This window comes from Mizuhopecten yessoensis, unplaced genomic scaffold (assembly GCF_002113885.1).
Source record: "Mizuhopecten yessoensis strain PY_sf001 unplaced genomic scaffold, ASM211388v2 scaffold10751, whole genome shotgun sequence".
Classification (NCBI taxonomy): domain Eukaryota; kingdom Metazoa; phylum Mollusca; class Bivalvia; order Pectinida; family Pectinidae; genus Mizuhopecten; species Mizuhopecten yessoensis.
The window spans coordinates 449,032-465,613 of NW_018408703.1; the positions used below are offsets into that span (position 1 = coordinate 449,032).

General features: G+C 35.1%; 1 long non-coding RNA gene across 1 annotated transcript; it reads right to left on the bottom strand.

The window, feature by feature from the left end:
* Positions 1-5,030: 5,030 nt before the first annotated feature.
* On the bottom strand, positions 5,031-6,047 carry LOC110462135. Its single transcript, XR_002464237.1, has 3 exons — positions 6,002-6,047; positions 5,372-5,466; positions 5,031-5,100 (listed from the first exon to the last, which is right to left on the bottom strand). It is a non-coding gene; the product is annotated as an uncharacterized LOC110462135 (long non-coding RNA).
* Between the last annotated feature and the right edge of the window lie 10,535 nt (positions 6,048-16,582).

The following is a 16,582-nucleotide window of genomic DNA, read 5'->3' on the forward strand; positions in this document are numbered from 1 at the left end:
ACTATTGTTTGTCACTTTATTTTACTATTGTGGAATGTTTTGTCTAATGTATATACCATAAATAAATAAATTGTCTTTTAGCAACTTTAAGAATTATCGTCTTACTTCAAACATTTAAGTACGTTTCTGCCATAGCAATGTTATATTTCGGACCGATCAGGTATCAAAAATGACCGCCATCTTGAACATTCCTTTGAAATTGCACTCTAATTCTTGGGGGAAAATAATATAATGAATCTGCATAGATGTATATGTTTTGATATTTTATCAGTTTTACTGCATAATGTTTCCATTTGCTAAATATTAAAACGGCATTTTGTGAGTTTACGCCATGACAACACATCGTCGTTTGTCTGTCCGTCGTAAACTTTTCCTTCAAACAACTACTACATAACTGAAAGACCTTGAATCATGATAATTGGTTGCTAGATGCCTTGGATAGAGCCAAACAAATATATGAAGCACATATTACCTTGACTTACTTTCAAGTTCACCAAGATCAAAAAGGTCAGAAACTTTGAAAACCTTCAAAAGAGATATAAAAAGGCCAAAAAACCATGATGTTTGGCTGGTGTCCTGGGTTTGAGTCTTAAAAAATTGATCAATATGAATTATTAAAGTAATAAACAATAACCCTAAGCTAATGATATAAGGCAGGCGGATCCCATTAGATATGTTACATTAACCTACTATCAAGGTAAACAAATTCAAATGACATCTGAAAAACCGATAGGCCTAGAACCGGAAGCCTCCTTTGATGGGGCCTAATAAACTTCGAGGTCACAAGGGTCATATGTCTCAATTACTTCAATGATATAAAACAAACCAAAAGGCTAAGGGCCATGATGTTTAGTCGGTAGCCTCTTGGGATAGATGCTGACAAATTTTGCAATGATCATCTAAAGGGCGTCTTCCGAAAGAGAACCGAGGGGCTTAGAACCATGGTTGATGGCTTCATGGGTTGAAGCCTTACAAAGATAAGGACCTATAGCTACTTTCAAGGTCGAAGGGATCAAATATGTAAAAAAAACCTGCTCTACTCTAAAAAGATTTTGTTTGTTTGTTTGTTTCTCTAAAAAGATACAAATATATAGACCTTGCTTTACTTTAAAGTACACGGAGGACATATATGATGAAAAAAATCAGCCGACTTCTTAAATATTTGTGATGTTAATATTCTTTTCAGACGAATACAATTAACAAATACATAGAGTCGAGGTATATTTCATTATGGTCATCAAGTTTCACATATCAGCTTTCGGTGTCAGGCACATGTCAGGGAAAACTCTGGTCAATTAATCAAAATGATATTTACGTGTACATGTTCTGTTACCTAGGGGCCAGACACATTCTTGATTAAACGGTCTCTCCAATACTATGTAACACCAATTAAATTGAACATAAACTAAATTAAAAGAAATGAAATATATTCAGTATACCTTATTTCATACAATCATTCCAGTTTTTTTAGCTCACCTGGTCCGAAGGGCCAAATGAGCCTATGCCGTGGTGCGGCGTCCATCTGTCCGTCGTCCGGCGTCAATATTTTACAGTTGTGGGATCGCACAACGTTACACGATTTGCGGTGTGCGCACGATGTGTTCACGGTGTGTGAACGATGTGTGACGAAGTGCGAACAATAAAAAATTGGACGATCATTCCTTGCGTAATATTGCCCAGAATGAGGATATTTGGTCAGTAGCATGCTAGGATAAAGGGCTACCAAATTAGTTAAAATGAATGACCTTCACCTGTATTCAAGGTCACATGGATGAGGTTCAAATATGTTTACAATCTATAAACAACTTCTTTTGCATAATCAAAAAGTCGAAACTGTTGATAATTAACCAGTAGCGTACTTCGATGAAGGGCTATCATTTTTTTTTCATTTGAATGACCTTGACCCACATTCATGGTCTTATTTGTTTACATGTGTATAAATAAAAGGTATAGGGTGGTGGTACTTGGCAAGCTGCATGCTAAGATGATGGCTATAACGTTCAACGTAATGAACGTGTTGGACTTTCAAATGCACAGCGGTTAAATGTGTTTAATTCTTTTGAATGACTTATTGTCACAAATACTGATATTTTGCCTGTAGCTTTATTTCGGTCAATTTTTAGCTCAAAAGTACTGGAAAATACAAGAGTGACGATATAGAAATTCCATTGCAAAATATCCTATTCTTAATTAATTGATGCATAGAGTTTTACCAAAGCGAGATTATTTCATTTTCTTTTACTGTTCTTACCGTTGTCGTTTGTCGCCAGTGATGAAAACGGCGTCGTTGATGGCACAGCCGTTGTAGTAACATTGCCTGGAAAATATTATATTTATATTTGGGTTTAACAACGCAACGTTTGATACATTCCTGAGTAGATAGAATTTCCTTTTTCTGAACATCGACTTTAAGTGTGGTTTTGCTCTAAATAGCAAATTGACGACGTGGCGTAAATCAAAGAAAGAACGAAGTCCCTTTGCTTGACGTGGATTGACTTCAGTGACATTACATATTAAACATTCGTTCGATGATCGTTCACAATCTCAGTTATCAAGAAACCGGCTAAAGTCAACTAAAATATACATTTCATGATTTTCTTAAGTTTAAATATTATTGAACCTGTGTGCTTGCATTTAAGTCTAGTGAGCATATTCTGAACAAATACATAAATTGGAACTTTTGGTACGTGTGCTAATGTAACATGAAAGTATGGCCTGGTAATAAAAACATGGCTGATATCGTTAAGGATAGATTAAATATTAAAACCTAACGTATGATACCCTTGTATACAGAAAAGTGGAAGCTTTCTCTTGAGACGTGTTAAAAAGATAGGTGGAAAGTCAACACTGTATGACACTGAGGCTGCTTGTATGCGGTCATTATAATGTCAAGTGTGCATCGTTCAGCTGGATGAGTAGATAAACGATATTATTTTAAAAAAGTTATTAAGCAATAACTCAGGAGAAGCAGTTTCCCTGTGTAGTAGACCGCTTGCCAATATCCGCCGGGTTAAATACAAGAGGAGAAACAAATTGCTGATCCTAAATTAAACAGTTTATAACGTATACATTCAAATGTACATACATATTAAGGATTACAATTATAATCAGATTCATAAGGAGCAAGAAAACACGCCTGTTACACACAGATTTTCATACAAGTATATACAGGATCCACCAATTTGTAAGATATTTATTAAATCAATAAAAGAAATCTTCACAAATATTATATCAAATATAAATATCATCAAATCAATTTCGCTTTTTTGTTGCATCTCTTTATATTAATTATCCAATATAAAATAAAGTCATATTATTCTCTTTGAGGTATATATGATAACCAATTTCTAATCTCAAATCTCTGTTCGAAACGGTAACATCTATAAAGAATAGAACTAACAATAGATACCCACTTTTGCTTTTCAAGTGACAATTGCCTTATATTTTTGTTTGTTTGATGACATTTCCTTTGGCGTGTTTTATCCACCGTTTGTTGGCCTTAAAGACCAAATCTGGGTTGATAGGCCGTTATGAACTCAATGACTAACTGGTGTATGTAAACCTTATAAGGTTATGCAATGTCTACCAGCCACGAATAAACAAAAACAAAGCTGAAAATACTGAATATTACCGACCCACCTCCACTTCGCTCTCATTGTAACACACACAAATAGGTCATTTTAGGCAAACTGTTAAAAGTTCACTGCAATTAGCAAAGACCTAGATACTTACCTAAAGGTTTACTGGCAACATGTTTTATTATTATGATATTTACCATTACATGTAACATCACGATATAACCCTGTCATATTCTAATTCATTTAGTTGGGAATGGCATAACCCGATTGTTAATCACTTATATGATTGCATGTGAAAAACCGGAAAACAAATTGTTTACGATGGGACAATGGGCCTTAAAGATCGCCTGAGTAGCAATGGCTATATATTATCTCTAAGTCAAAATGTATTGCACTATATTCACAATGCATGTCAATATGGTAAAATAAAATAATAATTTGAGGTTCTTGTATACTGCGCTTTATCACAACCTAATTCGTAGGTTGTCTTAAAGCGGTTCATAAATTGTTATCCATGGTTATAGGGCCTTTGCAACTAGTCAAAATCTATCTCAACTCCCTGTATAGACAACATCAACCGGTGCTGCCGTTTTGCGATCACAACAAGCATTCAACATTTCCAGCACTGCCCAACCACTTTACGAATGGTTAATATCTATGCAATTGTGATAATTAGTTTTTTTATTTTTAAACCCCCACCTCCTTTCGTTGGGTTTCCATGAATTAAAGGGTCGACATAATGCAATTTAAACAACATGATAGGGCCCTTGGTTTCACGAGATCAGTAAACAGTTGTTTGGTTCCTGTGAACTGGTAATGTCCTGATTGGAAAGATAAGCTAAGGAATTTGGAACTTCCGCACGATAACCAACTAGCCTTATCACTAGCATTGTTCTGTATATAAATGTGTCATACTGATAGTTCAGAAATTCTTTACTAATCACGGGAAAATTGACTTTTCACTTATTGCCATCAATGTCAGGAAAAGTCTTCATAAGCAAATAGTCCTCTTGCATCGATTGTTGAATGAGCTATAAATTACCAGTACGGGAACGTACACATGGCGAACGAACACGCAATTCCCTTCGTTTGTTTTCATCTTTGACATCTTTTGACATATTGATTGTCATTATACTTTTTGAACGTCTATTTTGACAGTGATATTTGGTGCTAAATGAGTACACTAACATACCCTGCCTCCGGTACACATTCACACATGCACGCCTACACATCACACAAGGAGGCATGCTCTTAAATGACCTTAGCTGTTGATAGGACGTTAAACAAAATAAAACCAAACCGAACATAAATTGTCAATGAGCCGTAAAACAATACCAAATAAACGTGTGAGAAAAACCAATTCAATGAACAATAAAACTGAAACTCTGCTGTGAATCTTATGTTACCTTCTTGCAGCCTATAACAACGGGTCCGAGAACAAAACAGTACTCACAGTATTCTGTACACAGCTGGTTTTGTAGAATACATCGCCGAACTCGTAAATTTCTTCAACATGACAAACCTTTAAAAGTACAAATGTTAAAACTGAGTTCTTTCTAAACGGAAAACCTATAAAATAAGTTACCTTTCTGGTGTTTTATGCGAGTCTATGGTCCTTTTTCGCTGATGTTTATAATGTAAATAATTATTTGTATAAAGATGAACATACCCGGCAACATAATTGCCGATATCCTTTAAATTGCATTGTATAAATATACTTTCCGTTGATAAAACTTCCACAAATTTTAATTAAAACTATACTTTGTAAATACTGCAAAATGTAATATCGATACCTGTCCCTGATGACAAACTGATATGACGGCACAATCGGCAGGATCACGTGATTGTGGACAATTGAAACATACCGGTCCCCTCTGTTTTGGAAATCCTTAACAAATAGTAACGATTTAATAACACACCGAAGAACATCATAGCGTAATAAGTATTCGTTTAAAAGTGGTGAGCCTCAAACTTTTCACTTTGTTTAAGGAAATTCGATTTATTTGATATTTTAGCATCGCCTTCCATTGTGCGATTTTGAGTAACTTTGGTGTCTTTGACGTCACACGTGGAATGAGCAGCTGTTTGAAAAAGTATGAAATATTGTGAGTAATTGATATTAAAGGAGAAATAATTCAACAACCCTGTTAGATTAATGAGTGCAATAAAACATCTTAGAATGCATTTAGTATTGCATTAGTGAAGTCCCGGGATATAGGTATATTATGGTCAGATAATTGTGATTACATCAACGTAAGTTACAGTCGGACCGAGGTCTCATTGTAACTAAATTTCCTATGTAGTTTGAATTTATTCAGTTGGAAAATACCCATCCACGCGCTCACGTCATATAATACATATATATGCGTCGTCTTTTGACAGGTCTATACAATGTAAATTATCTATACGAAATAACGACCTACCATCTGTACCACACCCGGCGGCGTTACAAAGGTCACCGTAACAGCATTTTGAACATACATGGTGTGTTCCGTTGTTGTCTGTCCGAGTGACGAGATATGTGTGGTTATATTGAGAAGTCAAAGAGCACCTCTTGAAGCCATATAAAAAAGACTTTGTTGATATATATTTAGTTTACAGCGATATATTTATACAAGTGTATCTAAAAAGGCATGCCATAAAAGTAACATTAGAGGCGATAGGATACCAAACTAATAATTATTACAGAGTGAAGATAGTTTGCAAGATGTTTTCGTTGCTTCAATAATACGATTTCGTTTATTTATTACGCTTATTAAAAAGCATGTATACGTTATTTCAATCACCGTTTAGACATTTTTTTTACTACATAGAAAAAGGACCGAATATATGGCTTAACCGAATTTTTTCCATCCTCAATTACACCCGTACGTATTGGTCGCTGGACCATTATCATCTCTATGATCGTTGTTATTTACCTGTTTAGACATGCATCCGATGTTGAAATAGATTGCCCCATTTCCAATTTGGTAAGACTGGGTCACGCATATCTGGAATGAAAATAAATTGCAGGTCATATATACATTGAACAGGACAATCAACGTACAAATATAGTTTTTTTAAACAGTACTCACAACTTAGAGTCACAACGAAAACCCACAATTGACCTGTGCCTCTATTTCAATGTTAATAATTATACATTGTGTTTATACTCGGAATGAATTTAATGATAATTATAATCTAGACACAGACTTGTTACAGTATTATGGTATTTTATCAGCAATAAGAAAATACATTACACAAAACAATATTAATCACAATACAAACATGGACATGTTTACCCTAACTTACCTATGGACATGTTTTACCCTGTTATACCTATTAATGCTAAAACCCTTCATTTCACCATGATGAAATAAAGCGCCCCTGCCCCACCCTAATTTTATCTACCCAAGACTTAATTTTTGTGATTTTCATATTCAGGACATCAAACTCATGTTATCTAAAACAGATTTGATCTAAAAATGTCAAATAGAAAAAAAAATGCTAAAAATCTTAATTTCACCATTATGGTGAAGCGCCCCTGCCCCGCCATATATTTTTCTACCCCAGACTTTATTTTTGTGATTTTTATATTCAGGACATCAAACTGATGTAATCTAAACCAGATTTGGTTTAAAAACCCTTCATTTCACCATTATGGTAAAGTGAAGGACCCCTGCCCCACTCGATTTTCTCTAGCCCAGACATAATTTTTGTGGTTTTCAGATAGAATACTTGAAGTAAACTTAAAGAAAATGAATGGAAAAAGTATGTGAGAATAGAAATCGATGGACCCCTTTATTTCACCATGGGGCGGTTCATAATACCATAATGCTAATATGAACAGCGGTTCATTTCACCATGCCACGCCCGGTGTCTATTTTGATGTGTTACCTGACAGTGCTAAGCCGAAATTATCTTAATAGTTACACACTAGAATGTTTCAGGTTTTTTGCGCATATTTAATTAAGTTACTGCAGTGCAAATACAAACACAGATCTGCATATAATTTCCTTTTATATCTCAAAATCCTTTTTTCTCTTCTTCTTTTCTATATTTCTGTTTTCCTTTCCTTTCTGTCTGCTCTCTTTTTGTACTATCATATAAGATACATATTCACTACTTAAATTTATGTAAGCATACAAAAATGAAAGTGTGTTTAAGTATGTAATTAGAAGACATTATTTGTACTTGTATATTGTACACTGTATTGATGAAAAAACCTAAATAAAAAATTACCAAAACAGAAGAAAAGTTATATATTGTGCTAGAATGACAAAAATGTCAATGGAGATTGTCGTCATCGCTGTTGCGTGACTGTGTATACATGCAACATTGATGTGATAATTTATTATGAGAATTATTAATTGTTAATTATCTGATATATTTAATATTCGAAGTGAAAATGATACAATGTTTTTACTGACTTTCGATTCTACAAACTGACATTCAATATTATAATGAACATAGCAAATTATCTACGTACTTCTCCTTGTGGACAGTTTTCAATACAATTACATTGACTTAGGTTGTGAGATGTCATTACAACGCTAACATCGTATAGCGGCGGTACCTGTCAATAAAACGGCAGAAAGTCTTGTTTGAATGGGTATGTTAACAATTACATTGTACAATATTTTGATGTGAAACGGCAACCGGAAGAAACTTTACTGCTTTTAATAAATCTTAAACCTTTCATAGCAACTGTTATACAAAACAATAGGCAACATAATTGGTCAGAAGAAATTATTATTTTTAACCAAAGTTTAACTCTCGCGACCACACCTACGCGCATTTTACATGCTTACATTATAAGAAAAGGAACATTTACCTAATCTTCCGGCTTGTGACAAACTGCTTTCTGTCAAACTTGTTATGATCGAGCGTACCCATTTAAAATATGTGCATGATAGAATTGTTTGATTTATTTGTTGTGCCATTACTATATGAGTATGTACATTCAAGGCCAAAAAAGAGGCAAAAAACGCAGGAGACGCCAAGATAGACACATCTTGTACATCAAACAACAGGTTTAAAAAGGAATATCTTATGAATTTATGTTTTTGTTTGTTTATAAATGGATTATAATTATCACTGTGAGAATACTTTTTAACATATTTAGATTTTAACATATTTGATCCCTGAGAGCTTGAAAGCGGGTCAAGGTCATTCATTTGAACACACTTGGTAGCCCTTCATCCAAGTATGCAACAGTCCAAATTTAAGTACCCTGGACCTTTTGGTTATTAAGAAGAGGTCGTTCGAAAATGTTAACACATTTGACCGATGTGACCTTGAAAGTGGGTCAAGTTCATTCATTTGAACAAACTTGGTAGCCCTTTATCCAAGCATGCTACAGGCCTAACAACAGTACCCTGGGCCTTTTGTTTATTGAGAAGTCGTTTGAATATTTTAACACATTTGACCCCTGTGACCTTGAAAGTGGGTCAAGTTCATTCATCCCAGCATGCTACTGGCCCTTTTGGTTGTTGAGAAAAAGTAGTTTTAATGGAAAGGTTGACGACGGACGGATGACGGCCGGACAGACGGACGACAGACGTCGCACCACGGCATAAGTTCACTTGCCCTTCGGTCAGGTGAGCTAATAAACTAAGGTTCCAGGGTGAGCGGTTGTTCATGTTAATAAACTTGATATACTTTCAAGATCACATCTGGTCAACAGTGCATAAATCTTTAAAAATCAACTCAATAAACAAAAGGTACAGGGCCATTAGGGTGATGTTTGACATGTTGCATTCTGTGAGGAAGGCTATAGAGTTTGTTCAATTTAATGTCCATGTTTGACTGTCAAGGTCACAGGGGTCAAATGTGTTTTAATCATTTAACAGGTTCTTTTGAATGATTTCAGTCCACTCTTAAGGTTACAATTGTGAGATTAATACCAGGTGAGCGATGCCGGCCTCCTGTTCAAATATCAAATTGAAATTTGGTATAGAGGTATATGATAGTCATGTTAACATGTTCTGACGTCGCTTACTTTATTCTGTATTTTTAAAGATATTTTTCTGGCGACGCCTGTCACTTTCAGACGTTTGATGTCGGTTGAAGACGCTTTTAAGGGTGACCGGTTTTCGATAGTTTTTATGTTGTCTGAACCGGAAGTGAGATGCCCTATATTAATCAGACATAGATTGATGTGGAAACATGTTAAAATATAAATACAAACTGATAAAGTAATAATTAAAATCAGTTGTTAATTGTTATCTATATCAGCGTGTTGTAAAATTCGGAGAAAATTTCGTTTTGCCATCGTAATGATCAGTATATACATTCTAATTTCACTTTCAAATAGCTTCGAGCATATTCCTTAGAACTATACCACATCCTAGCTAACGAAATCGTAATGTTACAGTCAATAGGATGAAAGAAGTGATATAAACAGTCATGATTTACCTATTTTGCAACGATATGTTGCGTTACATTTTGTCCCATAAGCATAATAATAGTTTGCCGCGCTATGTCAACTACGATTACGTGACAATCACATGCTTCGCAAGTCGTGCGGTGAAATCAACTTGCGAAGAAACAATAATGAATAAAAAACACAAACTTTTCCTTTTTAACAATAATGAAATATTGTTTTTGATGAAAATTGTAAATAAAGAAGCCATCGTCAGTTGTTTACGACAATAACGTTAACTTTGGATCGATTTCCGGCACCATGCTGTCAGGGCGGTATGTCCCGATTTTGACACTTTTTCAACGAAGAAACAGGGAAATCAACTTATAATGCAATATAGAAAGTATTGCTTTAGTGATTAGAAACACACGTCTTCCTTCTGAAGTTATATTTTCATTGAAATCGGCATGATTTTCTCACATAACGTGTCAAGGTAACCGTGCATATTTGTAACCGTGCATATTTGTGAAAGGCATGCTCGTTTTCTTATCGGTATTTGTTAGAAAATGTCGGTAGGTCTAATCATTTTAATTTGATACACAGTCCAACAGTGTATTTTACATAGCAATTAACTGCACCACATGTTTTGTTAATACTTAAGTGTATGATCACCAAGCGATGATCCATCTATTATTTTCCGCTGACTGGGGTGAAGCGAGGTGTAAAAAAATTACCTGGAGTGGACAGGTTATCACCTCGGGCGATATACCGTTGGCTGGACCTATAGTTTATTTGTTCAGGTGTTTCACACGGACAACTTACCTGCGTTTTTACCTTATAAAATCCATTCACGGTAGAAAAAAATAACTAGAAATTGTCATGGACAATTTCACGGGCTTTTCATGGCTGCTAGCTACGCTTTGACACTTAAGGACAGTTAAGGTTAAACAATATCCAAAAAGAACACGTGTATCTACCGATTTTGGTCAACATTTGACTGGCTCAAAATGTAGTTGAAGTCGAAAATGTCCCATTTAATCAGATGCCAGGGTGGCCATTTTGTTCAGGACCTCTTAAAGATCCATTGTAATAAGTAAGGGGTCTTTAGTTGCAGCCATTCCTGAGAAGAAGTCGAAAATGTAACAGCCAATCAGATGTCAGGGCGGCTATCTTGGATTTTTTTTAAATTATAATGAAATGTAACAACACTTGTTGGGGATCTCATAGGGATAAAATGTACCAAGTAAGGAGTCCATCGGTGCAGCCATTCTTGAGATGATGTCGAAAATGTCCCAGTCAATCAGATGTCAGGGCGGCCATCTTGAATTTTGAATTAGCATGAGATATAAAAACACTTGTTTGGGATCTCATAGGTATTAATTGTACCAAGTAAGGAGTCAATTGATTCAACTGTTCTTGAAAAAAAGTCGAAAATGTCCCAGCCAATCAGATGCCACAAGTTTTGAAACGTTTGACCTTTGTGACCTTGATAGTCAATCAAGGTCAATTATTATTCTCAACCCTGAAAGTTTAATATCTCAGCATCCTACATATCAACTATCAAAACTTAAGACCTTTTGGAACCATTTCAACTTTGATCCCCACCGAAAATCTAAAGTTGACACTTTTTGCTAAAGCAATACGAAAGAAAAAGTTTGCCATTGGATATTTCTGTATTATATGAAAAAATCAGCTTTGTGCTTGATATCGTAAACGAAATGTATTGGTATAGGCTATTAACCAATCGGAGCCAGTGGCAGCCATCTTGAACTTATAATCGCTCCAAAAATTAACAACACTTCGTAAGGGCCCCAGAGGAATACATGTAACAATGCAATATATTGCAATGGCAGAATTGGAGAAGAAGATCGTTGAAGTTTGTAAAAATATTGTCGTCTTTTCAAAAAGATCAAAGGCAATAATGAACACGTCATATGATGTTAACGAGAAATGTTTCAGAAACAATAAATATATCAAATTGATCGGATGGCCATTTACTATCGATTACTAAAAGATTTTTTTTTTAAATAATGAAAAAGAAAAAGTTTTAAAAATAGTTCACCCAATGGCGAGGATTTAAACTTGACCTTTTTCCTCATTACATGGCATGAGTCAAATTTAGCCCCAACCACACTCTATCAGTATATCATTACAAAAACACAGTACTAATTATATTTAAGGAGATATGGCTGTTTTCAAAAAGGTTAAACAAAATCACTTTATAGATCATGGTGGCCATATTGAATTTTTGTTGAAGTTAAAAATACTAAATGGCATCTCCAGACCATGACCTAAAACATGTTAAAATATCAAGCATATACCTGCTGTCCTACATCACCTTTACTTCCTATACCACCTATACCCTTCTATTTCAGCTTTACTTCCTATACCCTCATACTTCACCTTTACTTACTATACCACCTATATTCTCCTACATCACCTTTAATTACTATACCACCTTTACCCTCCTACATCATCCATACTTCCTATACCATCTATACCCTCTTACATCACCTTTATGTCCTATACCACATATACCCTTCTACATCACATTTACCTCCTATACCACCTATACCGTTCTACATCACATTTACTTCCTATACCACCTTTACCCTCCTACATCACATATACTTCCTATACCCCATTTGCCCTCCTTCATCACCTTTACTCTCATACTTACCTTTCCTTCCTATATCACCTATATGCTCCTACATCACTTATACTTCGTATACTACCTATAAGTGGGTTCAACTGTACCACCTATACCCTCCTACATCACCTTTACTTCATATACCTTCCTATATCACCCCCTTCATCTGTGGCGGTTTCTCCTATTCGCGGTTTAACCATAATCACAGTCTTTATCAGTCTTTTTCAACATTTTAAATACTTATTTGAATACACGTCATAATATTATTAAATATTGAAAATTAATAACAATATGTCATCTTAATTCAGCTAAAACAAAATACAAAAAAAAGTACACGAGGCCCAGAGGGTCTGTATCGCTCACCTGGATATATAAACAAGCATGTCAAAATATTCTCCTAATAAGATCCAAGGGAATTGGCCAGACCCTAAGGCAAAACCCTGTAGCATATCTGTATTAGATTGTTCATGCCCAGCAAGTTTATGTATGATTATCGGATGGGGATATCAACTGTTTCCAAGCTTTGACTAAGAAACTACGTCCCTAGGATTGTGGCCAGACTACAGGGTCAATTCTAATAGCATGACTGCATTCGTCTCTTTATGCATATTATTGTATATTTATAGTTTTGGGGTGGGATCTCAACCGTTTCAAAGTTATGACCCATGGGTTAAGTCTGCAAAGGTGGGGCATATCCCGGGTCAATTCTAATATCATGACAGCATTTGTCTCTTTATGCCCAACAATTGTATATATAGTTTTGGAGTGGGGATCTCAACCGTTCCAAAGTTATGACCCAGGGGTTAAGTTTGCAAGGGTTGGACAGACCCCTAGGTCAATTCTAATAGCATGACAGCATTTGTCTCTTTATGCCCAACAATTGTATATATAGTTTTCGGGTGGGGATCTTAACTGTTTCGAAGTTATGACCAAGGGGTTAAGTCTCCAAGGGTGGAACCAGACCTCGTGGCTATCCTAAGAGCATATGTGCATTCTACTCGTTAAACTCAGCAATTGTATATGAGCCGCCGGCTAAGATTTGGGTCCTTAACTTCTAGCCAATGAAAAGGGAGAAAAACGGGAATTCCGACAGACGTCATATTTCTATTCTATTTCTGTTTCGCGCGAAAACGGAAATCTCACTTGCTTTACAAGAATGTACGATATAACTTCTATTATCCCCAAAATATATACATATAATGTACCTACTGAAACTAGAAGGCTATCTCTTAATTATTCAAACAGTATTATACACTTTAGATATCAATAATTAATCAAGTCGACTTAAATATCGAAGCGACAGGGATTTCCCGTTTTCTGGTGCGCACACTTCCGGTAGATTGTTTACATTCGCTACGGAAGATGACAGACACGGTGGCTGCGTTTAAACCTGTGACATGTAGCAGCCTATCTTCCACTCAATTTAAAGTATATGAATTGATGTGATAGTGTGATAGCTTCTTTCCCGTTTCCCGTATGCATAGGACACTTAGTACTAATATTGATACCCGGCCTCCTCTGCCCCGATTAAAAAAATCTCGTCGTCAGAAAGCTACGTTATCGCAGCTAGGGAACACTCATAAGAAAGAAAAGCATGCTGTAAAATATGAGCATGCACAGCAAAGATTTCAAGGTATGTAAACATTAAGAAAAATGTGTATTATTTATTGTATAATGAGATTAATGACCAATTGCTTTAAAAATCACATCATGAAAAGAAATTGTGTAATGGGCAAAAAGGATCCTCCTTAAAAGCGTCTTCAACCGACAACAAGCGTCTTCAAGTAACAACAAGCGTCGCCAGACAAAATCTATAAAATTCCGAATAAAGTAAGAGACATCGGAAGATTTGTTGTTAATATGACTATAATACACATTTTTAACAAATTTCAATTTGTTATTTGAAAAATTGACCGAGTTATGATGAATTGAATTTTACGATCTGCGGCGTGGCACGTGTGTTATGTTAAGAAAGCGTCGCTAGACAATATCTTTAAAAACTCTTACTAAAGACTTCAGACTTTACCCTAATATTAACCTATAACGTAAGCAACATCAGAAGATATCTTTTTCATATGACTATGATTCACCTATGTGTCAAACTTCAGGTCGATATTTGAAAAAAATACATAGAAATGACGAATCAAATCATTACGATTGGCGCCGTTGCACACGTGTATAAAGAAATCTACAGATCGTGAAACGTCTTCAAACTATATCTCTAAAATTAATCTAAAAAAGTAAGTAACATCAGACGATATGTTGATCATATGACTATATTTACATTCTGTATGCTTAGACCCATTGACAAAAATTACATTCATAAATGCATAACACAGGTGTTCATAGAATCTCAGCACGTGGGAACTGATAGTAACCTGATCACACTGCGTAGTAATACACTACAAAAACTACTCACTCGGAACGACCGACCTAGATGCTTAATTCTTACATCTTAAAATATTATTGAACTGTGCTTTGTGAAATATCCACGTATTCACGTGTCCTGTGCTACAAATAAACATTGAATATGGAACTACATTTTGTTGTGTTATTGTTGTTGACGGTTGCTAAGATCTCTCACGATAGTGTCACATTTCCCCGCGAAAAAACACTGTTCTCGCCACTGCGTTGCACCCGTGTATAAGCAGGAACAAACCCTGTTTATTTGTTTTATTCGTTGTTATATCGATCCACTGAAAGGATTCGTCAATGTAAATATAAGGAATGATATTTATTTTTTCAACATTTATGAGGTCATAACAACAATGGGTTTTTGGACATATTTTACATGAATCGCTAACGCGATTCATTCAATATGTCCATAAACCCATTGTTGTTATGACCTCATAAATGTTGAAAAAATAAAAATCATTCCTTAAATAACACACTTTTCAGTTTGATATTTGAAAAAAATTGACCGAGTTATCGTGAGATAAATTTTACATTGTACAAATATAAAGATTTACAGCGTATCACACATGTGTGCACACATATATCAGGACTTCTTAAGAACTATGTTCAGAAATATGATTATTTCGAATCTGTATAAAAAAATAAACACGATTAGAGAAACGTTTCTTTAAACCAACTTGGCTTCTTGGTCGATTTTGATCACAATACCACAATGTAGAGGTAGCAGAGTACAGTAGAAATGGATTGATCCTAAAAATAAAGGGGATGTCTCAGATAAACACTGCTAAAGGATAAAACCTTCTTCGAGTTAACGCGTGTTTATATAAAATAATGGTTACTATACGTAACAATATACTTTCATAGAGAAAACCTACGAGCTAATGTGTGCTCAAAATTTATCATTTAAGCGTACACAAATTAACAGCTGCTATATCGATTTGAGTAGAAACACATAGAAATCATATGTAACAGGGTAAATAAAAGCACTTCTAAATAAACGAAGTTTAAAAATTCATAATAACACATTCGACTTTTTATATGACATTAAGCGTAAAGATATCATACCTCCACCGTTCCTCATACGTATTGAAACCTCCACACATTCCCTAAACCGATAGTATATCAAAGCTAACATATATTCAATGTTTCTGATGAAACATGGTTAATTTTCTCCTTGGTTCCCAATATTCTGATTTCCACTATCTCCCCGTCAGCCATTTTTAATTCTGCCGATTCCGATGTGCGGCTGGTCGTCGATGGTGGGATGCGTTACACTATAATATGTCGTAGACGTATAAAATTATTAATGACCACGAACATTTTTAATAGACACAATGTACCGGGGTACCGAGAGAACAACACATTGATAACTAGATACAGTCAGTTTCCCTATCAATCCAGATATCTATTTATTTGACCATTATCAGTGCCGCCGCAGATCTCAAAATATACAAACATATGTTTCCGAACTAACGTGGTTGTGAGAAATTATGTAAGAATTTCTGTATATCTGTTTAAACAGCTGTACCTGTATAATATTTCTAAATATGTTATTCGATATCATATCAGTAAAACGAACATAGTATATGTTAATAA